Genomic DNA, 27,052 nt, shown 5'->3' on the forward strand with positions numbered 1-27,052 from the left:
CACAGCGAACAAGGATATTAATTTGGGTTTCTCTTTGCTTCACCACTGATAACTTCAGCGTCCTTGCTGTCTTTGTATTGGTTGATACTGACTTATGGGTACAGAAGTGTCTAGGGTGGAACCGATCAACAGGTTGTTATCTTACAAGCCTTAATTTCCTGAGAAGCTGGGACAAAATTTTGTTATTTGAGTTTGTTGGAATTTTCCAAATGTCAGTAGCTGATAAGAGAATGGAAGGGGAGGGGGAGGGGAGTCAATGCCATCTCTCTGATTTTGCCTTCTTGAATTTTAATTGCTATGTTATTTGTGTATCACGCGGAATGGTGTAGGCTGTTCTCAGTCAGAACAAGATCTGGTAGTAACCTGCCATGTTCACTGTAAAGCACAGAAGGAAAAAAAGCATAAACCAAGGGGATGAACAGAAAATGATTAGGCATAAAGAAATGTATAATGCAGCTACTGGGAGGTGAAGGATTGTGAAAAGAAGCAAAGCAGGGAAATAAAGCGAATAATAGAAAGCCATGTGTTTTAAAAAGAAGAAAGGCACAGGCTTGGAAATGGATATTTCATGGTATTTAAATGTAATATTTTTCTTTATCACGAATTGAAAAGTTCTCTAGTTCTGTGTGTGATAAAGATGACAGTCTTTGGCAGAGTATAAAAGAGCGGGTGAGCAAGAGGGAAATGGAGTAGTAATCAGCGTCAAGAGCTGATTCCAGGCAGAGAGTGTCTGAACAGGAGAAGGCAGAGAAGTGCTTGTGGGATGAGATCAAAGCAAACCAAGCAGAATTGGCAGAGGATGACACCAGGTGCCAGGCAAGAAAGAGCTGCTTAGGGCAGTGGACCTGAAGATGGGGAATCTGAAAATACTGTGGGATGTAGATGGCTAATGGGTTGATTTAAAAAGTGGTATGAGTTGGCCAGAACACCCCATCAAGGAAAGCAAATCGGTTTGGCTGTGGCATTTTGAATAAAATGGAGCAGTGTGAAACGTGAAGCTTACAAAGTAAGCTGTCAAGGCAAAGGGTTGTTAAACTCATGGATATCTACTTTGAATACACCCCCCAACAAGGCCTAGCATGGAATGCTCACTGTACTTACTATTTTTGTACAGAAGAGGAAAAGAGTTTTTAGGGATGTTACAGGGAGACTGAGAAGTTACGCTAGAGAGACTGTGGAGTTATTCAGCAAGAAGGAAGGGAAGGAGTGAGCAGATGGTTGAAAAAGCAGATGGAGAGAGTGAGATGCTATTTTGTGAGAGGGGGATATCACAAGGAGGAGTTGGGGGGAGGGAGGGAAATGGGAAAAGAGATAGGGAGGAAGGGATAGATGAAAGAAATATGATTGTGGGCAATGTCAATTTTCAAAGTGAGTGGATGATAAATGGGATGCAAGACCTTTGAGAAAGTAATGTGGGATGTATATGCCTGTGTATTGATTAGGAGATCTACAGCCAGTGACTGAGAAAGGCACAGAGAAAATATTCATACTGCTGAAAATAGGCAGAAGCCTTTTCTGAGGCTTGGAGCTCTTGAGAGATCTGACACTTTGCTTCCTCTGTCTTGTCAGGGAGCATTTTAGGGGTTTTTTTTAAAGACAATATTTTACTGATGTTTCCTGTATGCTGTCCAAACTCATTATTTTACCTCCTGTGTGTTAAGTTAGAGTTGGAAAAAAAGGTTAAATGTTGGAAGTTAAAATAGAAAAAAAGACTGCTACTCTGTAAACAAATAATGAATTTCTATGGAAAGAAGCTTTTTAAGGAATTAAGATTGCTTGTAAGCCCAGACTTCCATGTAACTCAAGGACATTTAGATTGGTGACTGATATTTATCTCTTTCTATGCTATAAGTTAACTAGCTTCACATAATGCTATTATTCATTATCATTCTTCCTCTCTCCCCTTGTCCTTACTTTGAGTAGATTGATATTGATGAGACTTGACATCTCAATTATCTCTCAAGTGTGTTAAGGCAGATTTAGTGAATTGGTTCTGCAACACCATTCATGGCTTCTGAAAGATTTATCCTTACCAGATAATTGATGATGAGGCATGTTGGATAGGACAAAATTCTCATACCAGGGATGTGAAGACCATTTTCTGTGTTGTTCTAAACCCAGAATTATTGCCTTTGGAAAACAAAATTGTTCATGGTAATTACTGCAGAGTGATATCTGAGCTACCACCATTTCCCTCTAGGCTTACAGCATTAGGATGGGACTCAAGATTTTCATCTGGGAGTACATTGACATTAGAGAGAGCTTCTAAACATTGTTTTTTGCCAAACATAGAGATCAAGCTCTTGCTTTGTTTTAAGCAGGAAATGTGACACTGCAGGTAGTACAGGTTTCACTTGTAAAATATTGTGCACAGTCATCATTTGGATTCAAAAAATGACGAGGAATTTCCTACCCTAACTTTGCTTCATATAATACAGGAGTACTGAAAATTAATGTATTATGATATAAATTTCCACAGCTGACCAGAAGAATGCACGGTGACTGCCCCAGCTGGTTTTTGTGGTTTGTTTGGGGGTTTTTTGTCAAAAATATTTCATGGGCATCTCCAGTCAGTTACTATTGGAACTCACTCAATCCTCTGAGCCTATGTAAAACTCATTTTTTCACTTTACATTCAAAGCTCACTTGTCTGTCAGTCCCTGGTTTGAGATTGCAGTTGGGATTGAAATGCTGCATAAAGCTATTCCTGGGGCTGCTGTGAGCTCTCCCACCCTCTACCCCTTAACACTGTTGAGGGACTGCAAAAAGCTTCCTGTCTTTGATGTTTCCTGTTCATCCCCCTACCACCCTATTCAGCTTGGCCTTCTCTGTATGGAACCATTTTGTAGGCAGAAGGTTATTCTCTATTTGTCCTGGTTTTTATTTTCTTTGTGATGTGCCTACAGCCATTCTTAGGCTCTGGGAAAAATCAGAAGGTTATGCCATTTGCCGTGATTGTTTCTACATTCTGAACACATGTCTATAGCTATGGAGAGGGACCAGTCAGTGGATCACACATGAATATACAAATAATTAGATAGTGATTATTTTTAACCAATGGCATAAGATTTTTGACTAAGAAATTTAAAGAGTTACTATTTGGGATGCAGATATTATGTGTTTCTGAAGTCACTGGCTCTGGGCTGTTTCAGAGAAGCAAATTCTAGCAATTTCTTACTATCTTCAGCAGCTTTTCCAAATGTCATATGATAATACTCTTTTCTCTAAACTTTTAATTAAATCTGTAAATAAATGCAGGTTGCAGCTATCTTCCTTTCCAGTTGCCATTTCTGCTTACTCAGTCTAATCCATGCACATATATATCACCATTAATGTAGATACAATAGTCCCAATAGTTTGTTTTCCAGCATTCAGCAAGTTTCCAATTGACTGATGTCTGTTGGTATTCTATTCATGAGCTGTGTAGGTGTTTCTGACCAGTGTAGAATGTCATTAGAAAATGGCATGATGCCTATGTCAGCTTTCCTTATTCCCCATAATTCAGCATTGTTATTACTGATAGAAGACCCTAAGGTCTGTAACACACACTTCCCAACGCTGCCTTTGAGATGTAATCTGATAATTGCTTAAGTTGCGTGAAGCTTTTCCCTCTTCTTCTTTCAGGGTGCTGTATTTTCTCAGCACTGATGATGCTTGAAGGAAAACATGTTGTACTTTGGGGAGAGCGTAAATTCACTTGGATGAAGGCCATGGGGAGAGCATAAATTCACTTGGATGAAGGCCAGGTCATCCATGTATGTGTTTAGGGCTTTGGAAGTTACTTTAATTAGATTAATTACGAACATTTCTGTGAAATACCTGTTATGTGCAGGGTGAGGGTGTAGTTGATCCATATTTTTGCTACCACAGGTTTCTACTAGAGCATGCCCTGTTGCTTTGAATATAGAAATAAGCAAAGGGTTAGCTGAGGTGGATGTGGAGATGTGGATATTTTTATTCAACTTTTTATAGTAGAGTCTCTCAACAGTTGTATAACATTGCCAATGGAAATAGAATGACTGAAACTTAAACAACCAGATTTAGAATCAGTCATTACACTTTGCATCTCAGCATGAACTTCCATCACTGAATGTGAACCTTTTTTTTTTACAGTATATTAAATTGCTTTTTTGATTTCTGCAATATTTGACAAGTTTTTGCTGCATCACATTTCCTGCACTAAAGCAAAACAAAGGAATGAGACTAAAGGCTAACAAATGCAGTGATTCTGCTTCTGAGCTTTGAAATGTCAGTTAAATATTGCTGCTGTTTATTAGCTTCCCACGAAATTTGAGTGGGATTAAATTTGCTTTCCAGTTCTTCTTGCATCTTGGAGATAGTTAATAATCTTTCCTGGATTCAGTCCTGAAGAAATCTTTGAATCCAGTTGATTTAAGCTTTTAAGATTAAAAAGATGGAAATGAGGCAATTATTTAATTTGATAAAAGCTTCCTTAATCTTTGATTAAACCAATATACTGTATTAAGCTGGTTGCTGACACTCGTGAAAATGAGTGGTACACGAGATTTCCTTATGATTATATCTCCAATTAAAATGTCCATTCCTAGGTAGTTCCATTTTAATTTGGTACAAAAGATAGAAAAAGAAAGAAAGTAAAAATAACCTCCAAAAACCCCAAAACCAAAACCCAAAACCAACTCACCCATAGATAAGTTATTGAAGGAAAACACTGCTTGCTCATCTTGTCCTTTCTTTAAGAGTCAGATGATGAAAATATCTTTAATTGTTAAGTCATTTAATCATCAGATTTTAAGTATTTCACACAGGTTCTTATTTCATTCTTGCTATCTGAATATCTCTCAGATTATTTCATTGAGAAGTAATCCAAAGTGATAAGAATCATTGTTTCCATTCACATTGCAAACCTGTCCTTTTCTGTTTCTCTGCAAAAGTCTTATGAGCATTCATGCCAACAGGAAAGGGATAAAATTACTTTGAAGCACTTCCTTAGGGGCAACGTGTACAGAGGTTGCGTGAAGCCCCATTTGTTGGTAATCATTATTTTGTCTTCTCTAATACAAAGTTCTTTTACAAGTTTTAAATTTATTAACAACTGAAGCCTTAGTTTCTTTCTGTGAAGAACACCTATTTTTGTCCTCCCTTGAATATAAAATGAAGTGAAAGTGCAGTGATGGGGAACACTTGTCAGTGTTACCACCAGGGCAAAGGCAAAGCCAGGAAAAGAAAGATCCAGACTTTCTTATCAGCTCTTGTGATTTATTAGCTGATGAACAGAAATATGTGGAATTGTAACAAAGTCTGCTGTGATTGATTAGGACAGTTTGATGCTTTTATAGCCATGATTTGACCCCATTTAATTTGATGGTTTTTATTCTCTTATCCACCCCTTCTCTCCTTTATTTCCAGTGTGGACAGGTTTATAATCTATTTTAAAGTAAGAAAAGTGTATAGAAGACTTCAAAGAAATGCTAATATATTTTGTATTTTCCTCTGCTTTTTACAGATGAGATTTAGATGATTTTTATTTTTAAAAGTTGCAGAGTTTGGCTGCAAAGTCATACATTCACAGGTATAATCAAAATTTAAACTAAGTAGAATGCTACCCAGAAATCAAATGTAGAGTCCTCCACGAGGGGAAGGATATGTGAAAAACTGGGGGAGTTGCTGGTTAGGTGGCATTTCTGCTGAAATGATGATGTGGCGTTAGGTCGGTGACTCATCCTGGATAGGCAATGCCCTACTATTTAGATAATAGGAAATGCTGTGTTGGGTTATCTAAATAAGTGTAATGCATGAAGAGATATATTGAAGCTCAGCTACAGCCTCAGCTTGGGTGCTCTGTTTTAGCACCATCTGTTCAGAAAAGTCCTCACCTCCCAAACCCGGAGAGTCAGTTGCAAAGTTCAGTGAAGAGCAGGAAGGATCTATGAAGCCTAAGCCCCAAGGAATGGACTGTTGGATCTAGAGGTATCTCAAAATATACTTGTGGCTTCAAAGAGACATGTCAGTGGCTGTTGATGAGATGAGAAACAATGTGCTGAAATTTTGGGTTAGGAAAATGAGAATGAGAGAAAAAGTTATTTAATCTGGTAGGAGAGAAGAAGGGAGAAGGAAAGACTGAGGAGAGCTATAACAGTTTCCTGGGTGTACAGTTAGTTAAGATGGTGGGGGTGAGGACAATACCTCATCAATAAAAGCGATTGCTAGATATTAGGAAGAACTTTACAGAGAACTTCTATAAAAGTCACCGTGTTACAGTAATTTCAAGGGCTAATTAATAAGGGGAAGGAATGGGAAATTATAAGTGAAATGTCATGAAGTCATAACTTGATGCTTTCACTTAAATAAAATTAAATGTTTCATTAGTAATTATCATAAAGCAAAGATAAAAGATACCAGGATTAAAATACTCCATTTGGATTTCTGACTGAAATGTCCTATATTTTCAGTTGTAATGTATATTTATTGTAGAATTGGAGAGGACTACGATGTATTATCTTACATGCACATTTGTATGTCTCCTGCCTTAAAGTGGGATTTTGATGATAATCATAGTTACCTGTATTTTGAATGGCATTTTAATTGCAAATCTTTGCCTTAGCAAAATCACCAGTGCTTGCCCATATGTGCTGATATTCATTATCACATTGTCTCACTCATTTTCTTGGCAAGCCATTGCAGGAAGACTGTTGCTTTTTGCTTTAGTTTCTCTTTCCCTCCTGCCCTGCCAGTGTCTTCTTCAGACCATTGTATTGAAGAGTCTTCCAGCAGTACCAAACAGAAAGACAACCAGCTGTCTGATTTTCCGTTCTTCGGTTTGTGAAATGGGAAAGCTATATATGTCCTTGAGCAAATAACACTTCTAATTAAGGTGCTGGGGATTTTTTTTATCCTTACATTGCTGTAGTAGGACTTGATAAGACGACTTCTAAATCCTACTGCCAGTATGTGGGATAGCATACCCAAGTACCTCATATTTAAGTATGTGAATAAAATCTTCAAAGTGAGTGGAATAACTTATGTGTTTTGCTGGATCAAGCAGTTTAGTGTCTTGATGAGAGACCCAGATTTTTTCAGAGTATCATCTCCAAAGACTTTTAGTGCCTAACCCATATTTAAGTAACTAATCTTTTCTATTACTATCTCATAGCTTGGATTTTTTTTCAGATATTGATTGGAAAGCAAATAGATGTAGTTTTTTTTCTTCTGTTTTTAAAATGAAAGTACAAGCCACCCTGCGATCTGAAAGACTGCAGATAATGAGAACACAGAAAACTACAACTTCCCTGCAGTCTGTCAGATTGTGACATCCCACTTCTTGTTTTGTTTCTGTCTCTAAAAAAATAGCTTTTACCATTAGAATCATCACAACCATGCAATCCCATAAATTTCAAAGAAAGCCTGCAAACTCAGGAGACAATCACAAGAGTATAAGAATTATCCTTATGGGCTTAGCCACAGAACAAAAGCTTTAGATTAAGCATGGATGTCAAAGAGGCAGAGAGGTTAATTAGTACCTAGTTTCTCATTAAACAATGGAGGTGATTGCTGGGAACGAGAGAATCTATCTGAGCAGACTGGTAGATTTTATTCTTCTGCTAATCTTTGCTGATTTGTGCAGACCTTTGAGATCCCAGCACTGCTGATCTCGGGCAGAGTGGTTAATGGGTTGTGTGGTAGGTCAGTTGTCAGTCTTCAGTCTGGGCAGCAAGGTAGGCTGGGGAAACAGTTGCTAGGCTGGTCATCAAAAGCTTATGCCTTAGAAGCCTCCTCCTTGTTTTAAGTTTTCACTCTCATCTGGGGAGGACAAAATCTGGCCAACAATTTTCAGATAGAATTTGTTATAATGAATGCAAAAGTATTTGCAATGTTTTTCTGCTTTTATGACATTTTGGTTTTCACAAACAATATTTCCATTCATATAATGTCTGGAAAGATTTGCTTGCTTGTTATTAAAGCAATGTTTTTCTCAATAAAAATCTCACTACAGTATTTCAATGTAAATTTCAATGATAAGACTAAATTGGTAGGACTTAGAATAGACCCTGAACAAAAGGACGAATGGAGAAAGAAATGCCAATGCGGAGTCCTTTAGGGAAACAGAGTCTTTCCTGGTGTAAATCACTGTAGCTCCCATTGCAGTACTTTACACTCACCAAAAACCTGACTTGGATTTTTTTTCTCATCAGGAAGGGTTGGCTCTTGCACTCAGGTAGCCTTTGGCTGGACTTGCTTTCCAAGCCAAAAAATCCCAGAGGGTGTGGGTGAGACAATCTTTTTTTCCCAGTCTGCTCTGGAGTCCAGGCAGCCTTCTCTTCCCATCAGTGCTGGAAGTATAGCCTGTCCTTTGAGAAGGGCATGTTGGCAAGTTGGTTTGCTGGAAAGCATCAGTACTAAGAGGCTGCTAGTAGAGGCAAGGCAGAAGCTGATGAATCCTTTTACATCACTGGGAAATATAAAGATTTGTTGATGTATGTTGTTTTTCAAACTATTATGCTGCCCCTGAAGCTGGGTGTGCAGTTTAAAAATCTAGCAACTTGAGGTTGTGACTCATGAAATGTTTTTTATAAGCAAAACCTGAGCTGATTGAAAGGACAATTGGCTTGAGTCAGAACAACACCTGCAAGGCAATACTCTGATAGCAACGAGGAAAACATAATTTGAGAGACTAATATGCTGAAAGAGGATGTAGGCTAGAGCAAGGCTTAATACGTGGTAGTGAAGGAATCAATACAGTGATGATGCATACCAAGTCTTAACAGAGGTTTCAGAACAGACGTAAGATTGGAGAACAGGTTAAGGGCTTTTTAGATAAAACAGAAATTAAAGGGATCTGGAGAATTTTTTTTTTTTATATGTTTATGGGTAAATCGCTAGAGCACTACCGGAGCCACTAAGGAAGGATCTTCAGGACTACTTTTTCATATGTTCTTAATGAATGGTAGAAACGAAAGAGTGGGAAAAGGTGAAGGACAGAAGGAATTAGTTATTCTGACTTTGTTTAGTACACAGAAGAAGAGTACAAATTATTAAACACTGAAGGAAGTATTTAGACATTCAGAAAGCCTTTCACAGGAGGCAATAAAGAAGTTAAATGGCATCGTCACTGAGGGGAAAAAGTATCATCAGGGATTAAAGTCTATTTTCAAAGCCAAGGTGTGCAAGGGTGTCTCAAGGTTGTGAGCTTCTTCTGATACTGATTGATCTATGTTCCATAAGAAGTCTTGAAAATTGTAAATAGCTTAATTCTGCCCACTCTGGAATGTGTTTTTAATCTTGGAGACAGGGGGGAGAAGGAGAAGAATGCACCAAGCTCTACCCACAGACTCATTGTGCTTCATTAGAAGGCCTTTGGAAGAAATGTTCTGGTTATATTGTAGGAGATGTCTGTGTTTCACTTGTACGCAGGCTGACAGAATGAAGAATTAGGTACCTGTGTATATGCAAAATGGGTAGAATATATATGGAAATCAGCATTACAAAATGGCATACCAGGGTTAAAGAGACAGATGAAGTTTTTTTACCAGAGTGGCCCAGTCTTTGTATTTGTCTTATGACAAGTTGTCTTACGAGTTAGTTAAATTTGTGAAGAAACACTAACTCAAAACTGAAGGATTCAGTATTACAGAATCACAGAATCACAGAATCACAGAATCCCAAGGGTTGGAAGGGACCTAAAAAGATCATCTAGTCCAACCCCCCTGCAAGAGCAGGGTAACCTACAGTACATCACACAGGAACTTGTCCAGGCGGGCCTTGAATATCTCCAGTGTAGGAGACTCCACAACCCCCCTGGGCAACCTGTTCCAGTGCTCTGTCACTCTTACAGTAAAGAAGTTCTTCCTGATGTTAACGTGGAACTTCCTATGCTCCAGTTTACACCCATTGCCCCTTGTCCTATCACTGGATATCACTGAAAAAAGCCTAGCTCCATCATCCTGACACCTACCCTTCACATATTTGTAAACATTAATGAGGTCACCCCTCAGTCTCCTCTTTTGCAAGCTAAAGAGACCCAGCTCCCTCAGCCTCTCCTCATAAGGGAGATGTTCCACTCCCTTAATCATCTTTGTGGCTCTGCGCTGGACTCCTTCAAGCAATTCCCTGTCCTTCTTGAACAGAGGGGCCCAGAACTGGACGCAATATTCCAGATGCGGCCTCACCAAGGCTGAGTAGAGGGGGAGGAGAACCTCTCTTGACCTACTAACCACTCCCTTTCTAATGCACCCTAAGATGCCATTTGCCTTCTTGGCCACAAGAGCACATTGCTGGCTCATGGTCATCCTCCTATCCACCAGGACCCCGAGGTCCCTTTCCCCTTCACTACTTTCCAGCAGGTCAACCCCCAACCTGTACTGGTACATGGGGTTGTTCTTCCCCAGATGCAAGACTCTACACTTGCCCTTGTTAAATTTCATCAAGTTTCTCCCCGCCCAACTCTCCAGCCTGTCCAGGTCTCGCTGAATGGCAGCACAGTCCTCTGGTGTGTCAGCCACTCCTCCCAGTTTTGTGTCATCAGCAAACTTGCTGAGGGTGCACTCAGTTCCCTCATCCAGGTCATTGATGAAAATATTAAACAGCACCGGTCCCAGCACCGACCCCTGAGGAACTCCACTAGTCACAGACCTCCAGCTAGATTCTGCGCCATTGACCACAACTCTCTGCCTTCTTCCTTTCAACCAGTTCTCGATCCACCTCACTACTTGATCGTCAAGCCCACACTTCCTCAGCTTATCTATGAGGATGCTGTGGGAGACAGTATCAAATGCCTTACTGAAATCAAGAAAAACCACATCTACCGCTCTACCATCATCCCTCCACCTAGTCACTTCCTCATAGAAGGCTATAAGGTTGGTCATACATGACTTCCCCCTCATAAAACCATGTTGGCTGTTCTTAATGACCCCCTCATCCTTGATATGCCTAGTGATGGAGTCAAGAATAAGTTGTTCCATCATCTTTCCAGGGATGGAGGTAAGGCTGACCGGTCTATAATTACCCGGGTCCTCCTTCTTGCCCTTCTTATAGATTGGTGTGACCTTTGCCATCCGCCAATCCTCAGGCACCTCGCCCGTTTCCCACGACTTACCAAAGATGATGGAAAGTGGCCTAGCAATGACCTCCGCCAGCTCCCTCAGCACCCGTGGGTGCATTCCATCCGGACCCATCGATTTACAGATGTCCAGTTTGCATAGCTGATCCCTAACCCAATCCTCATCTACCAAAGCAAACTCCTCCTTTGTCCTGACTCCTTCTGGGGCTATAGAAATCCGGGGCCCTCGGGGAGAGTCTGCAGGAGTAAAGACAGAGGCAAAGAAGGCATTCAGCACCTCTGCCTTCTTTATATCCTCTGTCTCCAGGGCACCCACTTCGTTCAGCAGTGGGCCTATATTGCCTCTTGTTTTAGTTTTATTTGCTATGTATTTGAAGAAGCCCTTTCTATTGTCTTTAACCCGACTAGCAAGATTGAGTTCCAAGGAGGCCTTAGCTGTCCTAATTGCCTCCCTACATCCTCTAACAACTGTCCTATATTCCTCCCAAGCGGCCAGCCCCTCCTTCCATAATCCATAGATTCTCCTTTTCCACTTGAGTTTGCCCAGCAGCTCCTTGTTTAACCACGCCGGTCTCCTAGATCCCTTACTTGACTTCCTACTCATTGGGACGCTCCGATCCTGAGCTTGGAAGAAGCGGTCCTTGAATGCTAACCAACTATCTTGAGCCCCTTTACCGCCTAGTACACTTTCCCATGAGACTTCCCTTAGCAGTTGACTGAAGAGGCCAAAGTTGGCCCTTCGGAAATCCAGAACTGTGGCTTTGCTAGGTATTCTATTCCTCCCACACAGGATCCTAAACTCCACCATCTCATGGTCACTGCAGCCAAGGCTGCCATTGACCGTCACCACTTCGACCAAACCCTCCTTGTTGGCGAGTACTAAATCTAGCAGCGCTGCTCCCCTAGTTGGTACGTCCACCATTTGCATTAAGAAATTATCATCAATGCACTCGAGGAACCTCCTAGACTGTGAATGACTGGCTGTGTGAGTCTTCCAGCAAATATCGGGGTAATTAAAGTCCCCCACGACGACTAAGGCATGTAGTCGCGAGGCTACTTCCAGTTGCCTGTAGAAAGCCTCATCAACTCCTTCGTCCTGATCAGGAGGTCTGTAATAGACCCCCACAACTGTATCACCCGTGCCAGTCAGCCCCTTGATTCGTACCCACAGACATTCCACTTGCTCCTCATCCGACCCCGGACAGAACTCAATACATTCTAGTTGCTCTCTCACGTAAAGAGCAACTCCACCACCTCGCTTTGCTGACCTATCTTTCCTAAAAAGGACATAGCCATCCATGACCACATTCCAGTCATGTGAACTGTCCCACCATGTCTCTGTAATCGCCACTAGATCATAACCTTTAGCCCGCACACAGACTTCTAACTCCTCCTGTTTATTCCCCATGCTGCGTGCATTGGTGTACAGGCATTTCAGGGAGCCAGTCCTAGTACTCTTTTTCCCCTGCGGGACAGGGTCTAAAGAGCTATCCTTTCCCACAAGTGAAACAAGAGATTGATAGTCCTCCTTAGCCCGCCATCCTTCAATCCCTAGCATGTTCCTCTTGGGCTTGTCCCCAACAGGCCCAGTTAAATCCCCTCCCCCCTTCCTAACTAGTTTAAAGCCCTGTCAATAAGCCCTGCTAGCTCCTGCCCCAAAACCCTTTTTTTTCTCTGGGACTGGTGTATCCCGCCTGTCACCAGCAAACCAGGTGTCCCATACAGCAGCCCGTGACTGAAAAACCCATACCCCTGCCTTTGGCACCAGTCACGTAGCCATACATTAACCTGCAGAGTCTTCTTATATATCCCTTCACCCTCGCTTGCAACAGGTATGGAGGCAAACACCACTTGCGCTCCAGACCCTTTAACCAGCCGTCCCAGGGCCCTGTAGTCTCTCTTCATTGCCCTTACGTTCCTCGTAATAATTTCGTCACTGCCAACCTGAAAAACCAGCAGTGGGTAGTAGTCAGACGGCTGCACCAGTTCAGAGAGCTTCTTTTTAACATCTCTAATCCGACCAAGTCATGGACTATTCCTGGAAAACTCTTTAGAAACCTTCCAGGAGGAACAGTATGGACAACAAGAGAATATAGTAGGTATTTAGCATGCCTGGAAAGAGCTTTTCTTCCTTTGTTGGTCTAGGAGCAGGTCCAGCATCTTCCAAAAAGAATGACCCTTCCTTAGTGATTCTGATACTGCTCTAGCTACTTACTTAAACTCCTGAAAAAAAAAATCTCTAGATCCCTTTAATTTATGGTTTACCTAAAAATCCCTTAACCTGTTTGTTCTCCATTCTTATGTCTGTTCTGAACCCTTTGTTAAGACTCTGTGTGTATCTTCACTCTATTGACTCCTCCATTATCATGTATTTGTCTTGCTGTAGCCTACATCCTCCTCTTTCTTTCAGCATATTACAGTCTCTCAAATGATAGTTTCCTCACTGCTATCAGAGTATTGCCTTGCAGGTGTTGTTCTAACTCAAGCCAATTGTCCTTTCAATCAGCTCAGGTTTTGCTTATAAAAAGTATTTCATGAGTCATGGTTATTTGTAAACATGGAAGTCTGATTTATCAATTTATGGTTTTGTTTTCTCACTAAACTAGAAATACCTTACAAGGAGAATATATCTACTGCTTCTCTGCTTTGACTCAAGGTGAATGGGAGTTGCATTTATTTTGGACCAGTAGGAAAAATAGGGCTAGAAGAGAGCAAGAAGATGATTAGGACAGAAGGTTGCAGTGTAAGTTGGGAAAAGCTCTGAACGTGTGGCAACAGCCGTCTGACTGGGCAGGGATTACTCTCGTGTGCTCCATATGCCTTCTTGTCCTTTCCCCATGTAGTGGTGAGCTAAGCTTTCCCCTGGTTTTCCATCAGCACACAGGATATACCAAGGGATAGTGCGGCAATTTGAGTTTTGCCTCCTATCCGTTTTGTTATTTTTGTAAGACTGAAAGTTTTCAGCACACTTACTTGGATTAATTGGCATCCTTGCCCCACAGTGCTAGATGTCAAAACAAAAGACAAAATGATGGAGCAGAGCAGCACAAAGAACTTGTGGTGGAAGTGAAGGACAAAGAATAAAGATACAAAGACATGGGTGAGTTCAAAAAAGCCATACAGTTTGGCATGACTAGCAGCAGCCTTTGCATTGCCTGAGTGCTCCTTTTTTTGCCACTTGGCCAATGCATAGGCTGGATTCAGTTTCTTACCTTTCACTATGCTGTTCTTATGAACAAATCCCATTACTTTTTGGACAGAAGGCAAGAATTAAGAGTGGCCTTTTTAAATTTTATGCCATTTCTAAAGCAAAAAAACTTATATTTACATGAACAGACGCCTTGAGTGCTTCGAAGCAACTTTCTCCAAAGTCCGTAGATACCCTGGTTTCTTGCAATCTGACTGGTCTGAGCACAGCATTCACTTTTTGAGGATGCAGTTAAATAGCAAACACCCAGCTACACTGAGAGTTCCTAAGAAAAGTCTGTGACATCATGGTAAAAATTAGGGTTTGAATGCCTGGGGACTAATCATAAGATAAGTTCAGGCTTGCATGACTTCAACTTTGATCAATTAGAATAGAAAGCTTGATCAGGGTGTGTAGGCAGTTTGTAATGTTGAACTACATTATTAACAGCTAATAAAAGACAGAGTTGTAAAGTGCAAATATAAAAGAACTCCAGTAGAGTAATTTTGACACTCTCCCTTGAGTATGTGAATATACAATTGTAAGACTTGGCATTGGTGATTTTCACATGCTGTTTGTGCATTTGAATAACTTGTGTACTTCTTATTGAAGGAGGCAGGCTGCTAAAATAGGACCTTTAAGGTTCTGACTCTGAGCCAAATTGCATACTAAAATTAAGTGTTCATTTTTGCAACAGTACACAAGATTTCTCAAGTGTCTTAGAATAAGACATAGCTATTTTATGAACTTTTTGTGCATGAAATTTTACATTTATGAACTTTTTGTACGTGAAATCTTACAATTCTTTTAAACTTCATCTGTGCCAGCCCTTATAATTTGCTTGTCTATAAGCATATGGATTCTTTGTGCTTTAAAAGGAACAGCATTTTTTAGACTAGATGTTCCATTGTGATTTTCCTACCTGTTTTGCTTCCCTCTGCCTAGATGGATAGCAAACAATGTGCAAAATACATGTGTTCTTGAATTTCAATTTCATTTATTTCATTACCTGCTGGGAGGGTGTTGATTCTTCTGTGATAATTATTACTTCTGCTATTGTTGGCAGGGTTTACTTTACAAATAAGACAGCATTTCTGCCTGGGTTTGTGCCCAGAGAAATGTTTCAAATCAATAGCAGTGGGGAACATAGACCGTTCACAGAAAAAGTCTTGGCTCAATTTTTCAGTTCCATGCCAGCAGGTTGGCATTGGTGAGTAATGCTGATATGAAGCAGAGTATAGAACAGAGAGCTGAGTCTGTCATAGTTTCTATGGTAAAAGTTTATCCTGTGGCTTAAAAGATTGTTGTTCATTTATAACTTAAATCAGCATTTCCCTCCTGATCCTGGTCAAACTCTATCAGCTTCAGTCTCTGCTATCTTGTACAATCTAGTAATGAAGCGCTGTAGTACTGTAATACAGTAATGTAGACTTATACCAGATGGTTGCATTATGCAGCTAACAGAGGTAACAATCCAATGTTACCTTTTCCAACCCCACTACAGACAGATATTTGGTTAAATCTTGCAGGTAGATTTTTCCATACCCAATTTTAAGAATGTAATTTGTAAAATTCTGCCTACTTTCTTGAGAGACTGAATGGATGCAAATTTTCATAGCGAAGGTTACTTGTCCATTCTTTGCAATGCTGCAAAGTCACGATTTTGGTAGGATTGAGTTGAAATCTTTATTACAGCTAAGCTTAATCAGAATTCACAGAATGGTTGAGGCTGCAATGGACCCCTGGAAGTCATCTGCTCCAACCTGCTGCTCAAGCAGGGCCACCTAGAGCTGGTGGCTCAGCACCATGTCCAGTTGGGTATTGATTATCTCCAGGAATGGAGATACAATCACCTCTCCAGACCACCTGTTCCAGTGTTTGATCAACTTGACAAAAAAAGCTTTTCCCTGTGTTTGAACAGAATTTCCTGGTTTCACACACCAGGTGCCTGTATCACTTGAGGTGTCTGGTTTGATAGGTCTGCTGAGATGTGCGTAGCTGAGAATGTGATCTATTCCTATCTAGTAGCTCTTTCATTGTAGCTCTTCAATTTTTCACGGCAACATACATTAAGGTGGCATTCTCCTTGTCACGGCTACTTTAGGTCATGTACTCTTTTAGAGATTTTTATTTATTTATTTATAAATTGAAATCTAGTCTAATGCATGTAGAAATACTTATAGTGCTGCTTCTGCTCACTCCCAAAGTCAATATTAAAGACTGAGCTGAGCTAGCTGGCCCATGGAGCAATGAGTTGAGTGGCACTTCTCTGATGCGTCATAACTGGAGGTAGATCAAAACCAACTAGTAATAAAAACTGCCAAGATGAATGACAAAATGTAATAAGCAGGATTAAAGGATGAAATATGACAGTCACTTTTTCTTTTTATGAAGGTAATTTCAGTAACCGGAAGATTTACATACACTATACAAGGTAAAAGGGGGTGTTTCTTAGATTTATTAGGCAAATTAAAATATTTGGCTTGCTCTTGGGAAGGTGAAGAGTTGCTTTCCAGATACTTCTGCCCAATGTACATCCTGTCTTCCATTATGTTTATGCCAGACTAAACTCCGGGGGAAGATGCGCTCCAAGAAGTAGCTAGATTTGTATCCTGGCAGCAAACTGCTCCGGCAGTAGTCAGGGCAAGACAACACATAGGGTGAAGACTCATTTTTTAAGAAAACAAGTGAGTTATAAAGAAGAAAAAGCAGACCAAACCAAACTGAAAAAAACCCTACATGACCAAATGCAACGTTCTTTAAATAGGAGCTGCACTTTTCAATTTTGTAAGAGCTGTGCCTTAAAACAGAATATACAAATTTAGTCTTATATATACATTAGAGGTTGTTAACAAAAACACAGTGAAGAACTTGCCTCAGTGCCAAGTTTGTTGTAGGCTCCCATTATTTGTGGAAGATAGGAAGGATGAACAGCCATAGTGGTAGCCTTGTACATCTGAATCGGGTTAAGGGCTAGGGCAGAGTAATGCTGAATTTTTCTACTGATCAGAAAATCATCATGCTGCATGCACAGATCGAGGCCTTTTCATGGATGTAAAGCACAGCTGTGTGAGCCAGGAATGCTCATTGCTCTCTAGGTAGAATCATAGAATAGTTAGGGTTGGAAAGGACCTTAAGATCATCTAGTTCCAACCCACCTGCCATGGGCAGGGACACCTCACACTAAACCATGTCACCCAAGGCTCTGTCCAACCTGGCCTTGAACACTGCCAGGGATGCAGCATTCACAACTTCCCTGGGCAACCCATTCCATTGCCTCACCACCCTAACAGGAAAGAACTTCTTCCTTATACCCAATCTAAACTTCCCCTGTTTAGTTTTCACCCATTACCCCTTGTCCTGTCACTGCAGTCCCTAATGAAGAGTCCTTCCCCAGCATCCTTATAGGACCCCTTCAGATACTGGAAGGCTGCTATGAGGTCCCCACGCAGCCTTCTCTTCTCCAGGCTGAACAGCCCCAACTTTCTCAGCCTATCTTCATTCAGGAGGTGCTCCAGCCCCTTGATCATCCTTGTGGCCCTCCTCTGGACTTGTTCCAACAGTTCCATGTCCTTTTTATGTTGAGGACACCAGAACTGCACACAATACTCCAGCTGAGGTCTCACAAGAGCAAAGCAGAGGGGCAGGATCACTTCCTTTGACAGTGGTGGTGTCGTGGTTTAAACCAAACCGCAAAGCTCGTTCACTCACTCCCCCCCCCCCATTTTTTTTTTCTTCCTCTTTCTTTCCTTCCCCCCACGCCCTGACCCTCCCCACTCCCGGAGGGATGGGGAGGAGAATTGAGAGAATGTAACTCCCACGGATTGAGATAAGAACAGCCCAGTAACTAAGGTATAACACAAATCACTACTGCTACCACCAATGATAATAACAATAAGGGAAAATAACAAGAAAAGAGAATATAACACCACCGCTGAACAAGTTCGACCCCCCCAGAGAGAGACCGTGCCCTTCCAGGTAACTCCCAGTTACCTCCCTGGGCATGATGTGCTGTGTTATGGAATACCTCTTTCGCTAGCTTGGATCAGGTGTCCTGTCACTGCTTCCTCCCAGCCTCCCCTTGTCCCCAGTAGAGCATGAGACTCACAGAGTCCTTGGCCAGAATAAACATTACTTAACAACAATTAAAAACAATCGGTGTTATCAGCTCTCTGCCCAGGTTGGAAGTCAAAACACAGCTTGCACCAGTTACTAAGGAGAAAAACGGCTACTGGTAAACCCAGGACAGGTGCTCCTTTTGATGCAGCAGCCCAGGATACGGTTGGCTTTCTGGGCTGCGAGTGCACACTGCTGGCTCATGTTCATTTTCTCACCAACCAACACCCCCAAGTCCATCTCCGCAGGGCTGCTCTGAATCTCTTCTCTGCCCAACCTGTAGCTGTGCCTGGGATTGCTCTGACCCAGGTGTAGGACCTTGCACTTGGCATGGTTGAACTTCATAAGGTTGGCATCAGCCCACCTCACAAGCGTGTCAAGGTCCCTCTGGATGGCATCCCTTCCCTCCAGCATATCAACTGACCCACACAGCTTTGTGTCATCGGCAACTTGCTGAGGGAGCTCTCAATTCCACTGTCCATATCACTGAAAAAGATGCTGAACAAGGCCAGTCCCAACACCAATCCCTGAGGGACACCACTCGTTACCGGTCTCCAGCCAGACATCGAGCCATTGACCACAACTCTGTGTGTGCGGCCATCCAGCCAGTTCTTTATCCACCGAGCGGTCCATCCATCAAATTGATGTCTCTCCAATTTAGAGAGAAGGATGTCATGTGGGACAGTGTTGAACGTTTTGCACAAGTCCTGGTAGATGACATCAACTGCTTTACCCTTATCCCTCAATTCTGTAGCCCCATCCTAGAAGCCCACCAAATTGGTCAGGCAGGATTTCCCCTTAGTGAAGCCATGCTGGCTGTCACCAAGCACCTTGTTGTTTTTCATGTGCCTTAGCATGCCTTCCAGGAGAATCTGCTCCAAGATTTTGCCAGACACAGAGATTCATTATACGATGATTCATTATAGGAGATGGTCATCTTATCATCTGCTCACACTCTTCCCATCAGCCCTAAAATGGTCAGGTAAGATCGGTTTACTCTGGGGTGGCCCGGCTGGGGCTTTAGTTAGGGTTGTACCAAACAGATGGATACCACAGGAGTCCTAGTCATGCTCTGTCCTCAGATCATGCTCCACACTCTGTCCAGGTGCATGTCATTCGGTCATGCTGCTTTTCACTGTCCTGTGGTTTAGGTCAGTAGAAGTTAATTTGAGTGCAGAACAGGCTTGGATCACTGAGTACAAGCTGCTAGGAGGTAGAACAGAAATAAAAATTCATGTTCATATTGCCATGGAGATGTCTGGATACCACTGACAAGTAAAATGTGAGGCAGTTCAGAACTGTAGTTCCTCTGCGGGTTGTCTGTTGGCTAGAGTCCACTTGTGCCTTGTCCCAGTCAGTCTCCCAGCGAATGACGACTTAAGCTGGTTTTGGTTTTTTGTGGTGGGCAGAAAGGAGCCTTCAGAAAAGCTGCAAGAGTGTAGGTGGTACTAAAGCATGCTTGAAAGCCAGCTGCAAGGTTTACAGTTGGCCTTTAGGAAAGGTTTCTGACTGTTGATTGTGAACTGTAATGGAAAGCAGCAGCCAAAAGGCTTGATTTGATCTCTATCCCACTTCAGAAGGTGGGAAGTTTTTTTTGTAAGTGGAATAAGTTGAAGTCAAGCTGCTGTTACAGAGTGTTGAGTAACTGAAGCATTTAGCAAGGTAGACGAAATATCATTCTCCCTCATTTTCAGATAAGATAGCAGAAACAGGAGGGAGCTGTCGCAGACCAACACTGAGTCAGACTGAAGGCCAGAGCAGTGTATTCCTGGCTCTTCGCCCAGTTTTTAGTCACAGATGTTTGTCGAGGTACCCAGTGTGAAGAGCAGACTTAAATTCCTGGCTGCTTACGTAATGTCTTTCATGAGTATTGAATCTGCATAAAGAGATCAATAGAACCTGCCAGAGAACCTGTTTCTGTCCACACAGTTGCTAATTGCTGTTCACACACTGTTGAGATATCGTAGGGTTTGGTTCTTGTCTTTGCTACTTTTTCCTCAAATACTGAAGTGTACATCAAGTGATAAACTTACTGTCCAAGGAATTTTCCTCTGGCACAGACTGGCAGGACTTTGAGCATCCCCTTTCCTCCAGAGTGGATGATACGCATCTGTTGTTCAGGGGTATGTCCCTTCCTATTAGTTTCCACAATCACTGAGCAGCCACAGCACAGAAAGACCTTAAACATCTGCCGTGGTTTAAGCCCAGCTGGTTACTCAGTACCACGCAGCCGTTTGCTCACTCTCCCCCTTTCCTCCTCCCCTGCCACCACTCCTGGCGGGATGGGGAGAAGAATCGAAAGAATGTAACTCCCACAGGTTGAAATAAGAACAGTCCAATAACTAAGGTATAACACAAACTACTGCTGCTACCACCAATAATAATAATGATAAGGGAAATAACAAGGGAAGAGAATACAACTGCTCACAACCTGCCAACCAATACCCAGCGTGACTGAGAGTGATCTAGCCCTTCCAGGTAACTGGCCCCAGTTTATATAGTGGGCACGACGTGCTGTGGTATGGAATACCTCTTTGGCTAGTTTGGGTCAGGTGTCCTGTCTCTGCTTCCTCCCAGCTTCCCCTCCTCCCTGGCAGAGCATGAGGCTCAGAAAGTCCTTGGTCAGAGTAAACATTACTGAGCAGCAACTAAAAACATCGGTGTTATCAGCACTGTTCCCAAGCTGAAAGTCAAAACCACAGCACTGCACCAGCTACTAGGAAGGAGAAAAAATGACTGCTACTGCTGAACTCAGGACAACATCCTCCTTTTTTGTTAGTATTCCTGGATGTTGCTGGGTCATCTCATTTCTGGAGTGCTATTTACTCTTCCTCTCATTTTGCTGTTTTCAGCCTTGCCTGATAATGTGTCCCTGTGAAATGAAGCCTTAAATAACCACCATTAGCAACAGTCCTGGAAACCCCAAGGAAAAAATATAAAAAAGCCATCAGCGGTGCTAGTGAATGTTATTTACTTACTTAAAATGAAGTGGGAATGAGATATTAATCCCCCATCTCCCCCCTTGTGTGCTTGCTAAAGGATAAATCTGTCTTATATGGTGAACTGTCTCCATCTTTACATGGAGAAAGGCATGCATGCATGACAACCTTCAAAGTGTTTTCTGTTGTCTTCAGGTCACTCTACTAAGGATCTGATGGGTATGTTTGGCCAACAGAAGTATGGCAGAAGACAAAAGAAGACAAAATTTCCAGTATGGATTTTATTTTGCACTTTTCAGAAAGGCTTCTCACTTCCCGAAGGATGCTTACTGTTCATAGTGATAGAGACATTGTAACAGTCAGGGCTAGAAATAGGAAGAAAGGTTTCTGTTGTGTGCTAGCTTTCTGATGTCAGGAAAGATCATTTTTGCTTCAGATCACTTGTTTGGAAAAGTTGGCTATAATGAAACTCATTGCTAAAGAAAGGGTTGATTTTTAGAGTAGACATTTTTTTAGTTCCTGGTGACCTTGGTTAGAATGCAAATAACATCCTCTGCTTAAAACTGGAGTGGGACTGCTTTTACCTTTGTAGCAGGGTGAAGTTCTTAAGTGAGTTGCATTGGGATATTGGGTAATCTTATTCCCATTTTCTATTTTATGCTTTATTCTACTCTTCAGTCTGGCTTTATATGTAAAGCAGCATTGTCTAACTCTGTGTGTGTAGCTGAATCTAGCCTTCGGAAAGCTTCTGTCCGGTCTATCTCCCGTTCTGTGGAGGAGATGGGAAATAGCTGGTTAAGCAGCAAACAGTCTGACTAGTCCTTCAGAGCCCCCTCACAGCCTGAGAGTATGAAAATTGCTGCTGCTCCTGAAAGTAGGGAGGTATGGGGGGGACTGGCAGCTACAATGTGTTATCGAAAAGGTGGAGGAAGAGCTTGATTTGTAGATGGTTGGCAGATACAAAGATCTAAGCCCTAGATCTGCTTCTCATCTTTATTGCATTATATTTTCCTCTTTCCTCATTAAACACGTAACGCACTAAAATCGCAATGTGTGTGGCTGGAAGCAAAAATTATGTCAGCGCCATAGGGGAGTTGGCAATGATAATGTACCTGACTGATGTAGAGGTGACAGGTGCCCCTGTAAAAGCACTAAAGTCAGCCTACTGACTAGTCATGAGTGTCCTTCAGTGGGTGCCTGGCAAGAACTCCTCTGTGAATTGCTCAGAAGGTTCTCTGCAGCTTCCTTTTATGCAGTTTGCCAGAAGTTTTGAGTCGTGCAAGGAGACTGAGCAATTGTGTGCATAGGCTGCAATAATGAAGTGCAAGCTGTTCAGGCAGCTCTGACAGCAGCAGCCTAAAGAAAGAGGACATCCTAGTATGTGTTGAGCTGACTGACTGCTTTCAGGGTGGTGGCTCACTAATAGAGCCAGGTGTATGTTGTCACCATTTTTCTATGCATATCCTTTAATTTGCTGAGAAAATTTGTTCAGAGCTAGATTTTTCTTCCCTTTTTGCTCACAACAGGTAAGCACATTTCTTCTTAGAATGTTTGCTGAAGCTGTAAACTTGTCTAGAATTCTATAGAATAGTAAGGGGGGTGTGAAAAAAGTGTGGTTAAATAAAGAATTTTAAGAGCAAACTGTTTATAGGTAGGGACCCATTGCCTATCTCCCATCTTGCAGCAGCTTTGGACTTTATGTTGGGTGAGAACATCTTGAATATGTAGTGTTGAGTGCTTTTAACAAACTGCTTACAAATTGCACAACACAAATAATTTCAACAAAGAACTTTCAGTGACCTTTTTGTGTGTGCATGGACCACTCACACAGAATCACAGAATCACAGAATCCCAAGGGTTGGAAGGGACCTCAAAAGATCATCTAGTCCAACCCCCCTGCAAGAGCAGGGTAACCTACAGTACATCACACAGGAACTTGTCCAGGCGGGCCTTGAATATCTCCAGTGTAGGAGACTCCACAACCCCCCTGGGCAGCCTGTTCCAGTGCTCTGTCACTCTTACAGTAAAGAAGTTCTTCCTGATGTTAACGTGGAACTTCCTATGCTCCAGTTTACACCCATTGCCCCTTGTCCTATCACTGGATATCACTGAAAAAAGCCTAGCTCCATCATCCTGACACCTACCCTTCACATATTTGTAAACATTGATGAGGTCACCCCTCAGTCTCCTCTTTTGCAAGCTAAAGAGACCCAGCTCCCTCAGCCTCTCCTCATAAGGGAGATGTTCCACTCCCTTAATCATCTTTGTGGCTCTGCGCTGGACTCCTTCAAGCAATTCCCTGTCCTTCTTGAACAGAGGGGCCCAGAACTGGACGCAATATTCCAGATGCGGCCTCACCAAGGCTGAGTAGAGGGGGAGGAGAACCTCTCTTGACCTACTAACCACTCCCTTTCTAATGCACCCTAAGATGCCATTTGCCTTCTTGGCCACAAGAGCACATTGCTGGCTCATGGTCATCCTCCTATCCACCAGGACCCCCAGGTCCCTTTCCCCTTCACTACTTTCCAGCAGGTCACCCCCCAACCTGTACTGGTACATGGGGTTGTTCTTCCCCAGATGCAAGACTCTACACTTGCCCTTGTTAAATTTCATCCAGTTTCTCCCCGCCCAACTCTCCAGCCTGTCCAGGTCTCGCTGAATGGCAGCACAGTCCTCTGGTGTGTCAGCCACTCCTCCCAGTTTTGTGTCATCAGCAAACTTGCTGAGGGTGCACTCAGTTCCCTCATCCAGGTCATTGATGAAAATATTAAACAGCACCGGTCCCAGCACCGACCCCTGAGGAACTCCACTAGTCACAGACCTCCAGCTAGATTCTGCGCCATTGACCACAACTCTCTGCCTTCTTCCTTTCAACCAGTTCTCGATCCACCTCACTACTTGATCGTCAAGCCCACACTTCCTCAGCTTATCTATGAGGATGCTGTGGAGACAGTATCAAATGCCTTACTGAAATCAAGAAAAACTACATCTACCGCTCTACCATCATCCCTCCGCCTAGTCACTTCCTCATAGAAGGCTATAAGGTTGGTCATACATGACTTCCCCCTCATAAAACCATGTTGGCTGTTCTTAATGACCCCCTCATCCTTGATATGCCTAGTGATGGAGTCAAGAATAAGTTGTTCCATCATCTTTCCAGGGATGGAGGTAAGGCTGACCGGTCTATAATTACCCGGGTCCTCCTTCTTGCCCTTCTTATAGATTGGTGTGACCTTTGCCATCCGCCAATCCTCAGGCACCTCGCCCATTTCCCACGACTTACCAAAGATGATGGAAAGTGGCCTAGCAATGACCTCCGCCAGCTCCCTCAGCACCCGTGGGTGCATTCCATCCGGACCCATCGATTTACAGATGTCCAGTTTGCATAGCTGATCCCTAACCCAATCCTCATCTACCAAAGCAAACTCCTCCTTTGTCCTGACTCCTTCTGGGGCTATAGAAATCCGGGGCCCTCGGGGAGAGTCTGCAGGAGTAAAGACAGAGGCAAAGAAGGCATTCAGCACCTCTGCCTTCTCATTTAGCAGCCCTCTCAAAAACTGTGGTGTTGTTTCATTTGCTCTGCTATATTCACTGAGTTCTGAGTCATTGTTGGTTGAAGCAGAAATTATCTATGAATCTCTTCTTGGTATTTAAATTATGTTAAACAGTCTTCTTCATGCCATATAAGTTTCTACTCAAAGATCTGGCTGGATTAGCAATGCAGACACAGCTGGAATTACAGATAATGGGTAACATCCTCAGCTGCTGTATTATATCTGTATAATTCTAGTGAAGCCAACAGCTACACTAATTCTCACCATCTGAACAGTTATAGTTCCTGAATTTGCTCTTTTTCTCTCAGCTGCCAAAGCTTATGTTTGTGCCTTTGTGCTTCTCCAACAGAATTTAATGATATCTCTTGTGTTTGCATAGGGCAGAGTGCCCTATAAACAGTAGGTTCTCTCGTGAATGACTGTGTGTTAATGCTGGGGGCTGCTTTTGTCTTTCTTTGAAACTGAGGTGTATGCAGCACTTTTAGAGGACCAGATCTAGGTTACTTGTAAGGTACTTGTGCTTTTTACTGCACTTTTCACTGGTAATGAGGACAACATTGAACTAAGGTTTGTTATTTAAATTAGCAATATATAAGACCATTTAATACTGTAACCTTTAATTAATCAGAGACAGATTCCCTATCTCATTTACTATTTTATTGTTTACACTTATGTATCTGCTCTCTAGATGTCCAGAACAGAACACAAACAAATAGAAATTATTGTAGAAATCTGTAACAAACAAGCCTATAGCTCCTAAAGACACAGACCAATAATTTCTGAATATTTTTCAAATATTTTTCCCTAGCCCTTGGAGAATTTTCCATGCAGAAAACAACACTCAAGCATCATTTTCATTTTTGGCCAAATGCATTGGAAAGATTAGGATTGGAGAAACATGGGCAAATGAAGCACTGCTTTGGATGAAATTTAATAACCTTGCATTCGCATGTGACAAAATACAGAGGTTGCCATTGTAAGTGCAGTTGTTCACTTCAGACAGCTGTAGAGCTTCAGATCCAGCCATGCTGCAAATCCTCTCACCTAACTGGGTGTTACAAAATCCAGGGTTTCCTCTAGGCTTCTGCAATTAATGGAGGCAGAGAGAGGAAGAGGAAGAGATGCTCCTTGTGTAGGTGAACTGCCCTTGGAAGGTCCTTCTTGCTTTGAGCTGGTGACAGGGGTAGTTAAAATGGTCTGCTTAGATCGAAATGTGTCTTAGTCCTCCTCCAAAACCAAACCTCTTTGGTCTCTCAGAGAGAAGAAGCTGTTTTACCTGGTGAGCAACGTTTGCAGCTGCTGGGTTGCACTTCAAAAAGTTAACTAACAGCAGCTTTCCATTTAGGTTTGTTCCGTGTAACACATTTTGATTTGTTACTGTTGTGCAGTAGACATGACGTGGCTCTTGTTACCTGTTTGCTTTCAGCACATAAAGAAACAGAAATGGGCTGCATGTTCCATATGAGGAAACAGTAACATATACCCAGCTCTTTCTCCCTCTCTCACAAATGTGTGTATGCATATATGTATCAAATATCAAGATTTACTTCTGACAGTCTACTATCAGAGCTATGCAAAAAGCTATTTATTTTGTTAGCTGGAAGGTCCAAAGAAAGCAAAGTAATTATTTTGAGTTGTAGAAAACTTTTTTGAGGGATGAGACTGAAGTACTTAATTTTGTTTTGAAGCACTAGAAATATTTGTATTAAAAAAACCCAAACAAAAACCAAAAAAGAAACCTGAGATACAGTTTAAAGCAAGACCTGACTCTGTTTTGTTTACAATCTACTGAAATGTGCTGATAATTTTCCCCTCCAGCTCTTACTGTGAGATGATTTGCATTTAAGCATTTTGGATAGAAGACTCCATCAAAAACATTGCCTAAGTCTCATCAGTTAAGGTCAGGAAGCAGAAAAACTCTGAATCAAACTCTTAGTAGCCTTTTATTCTTGTAGTAGCATTTTATCTGCCAAATCAGTTACACTGGATATGCAATTACATGATTAAAAGCAGAATTTGGCTTTGTTTTGCAGGAAACCTAAAGTTATTAAGAACCAGAAGCTATTGATTATTAGCTAAAATTGTAATTTCATGTTGTTATTATGCAGTGTTGAACTACAAAGTGATGAAGAGAGACCTTCTAGCCATGATTAGTATTAATAGAATTCTTAGTGTTTCCAAAAGGCTGTCACACTCAGTTCCGATATAATTTCTGGTGCCT

General features: G+C 42.0%; 1 protein-coding gene across 1 annotated transcript in view; it reads left to right on the top strand.

Annotated features, from left to right (window-relative positions):
• The window catches only part of ST8SIA1 (ST8 alpha-N-acetyl-neuraminide alpha-2,8-sialyltransferase 1), a 131,496-nt gene that overhangs the window by 73,551 nt on the left and 30,893 nt on the right, over positions 1-27,052 (top strand). The gene's annotated exons all lie outside the window — the stretch shown is intronic.

Source organism: Lathamus discolor, chromosome 1 (genome assembly GCF_037157495.1).
Source record: "Lathamus discolor isolate bLatDis1 chromosome 1, bLatDis1.hap1, whole genome shotgun sequence".
Taxonomy (NCBI): domain Eukaryota; kingdom Metazoa; phylum Chordata; class Aves; order Psittaciformes; family Psittacidae; genus Lathamus; species Lathamus discolor.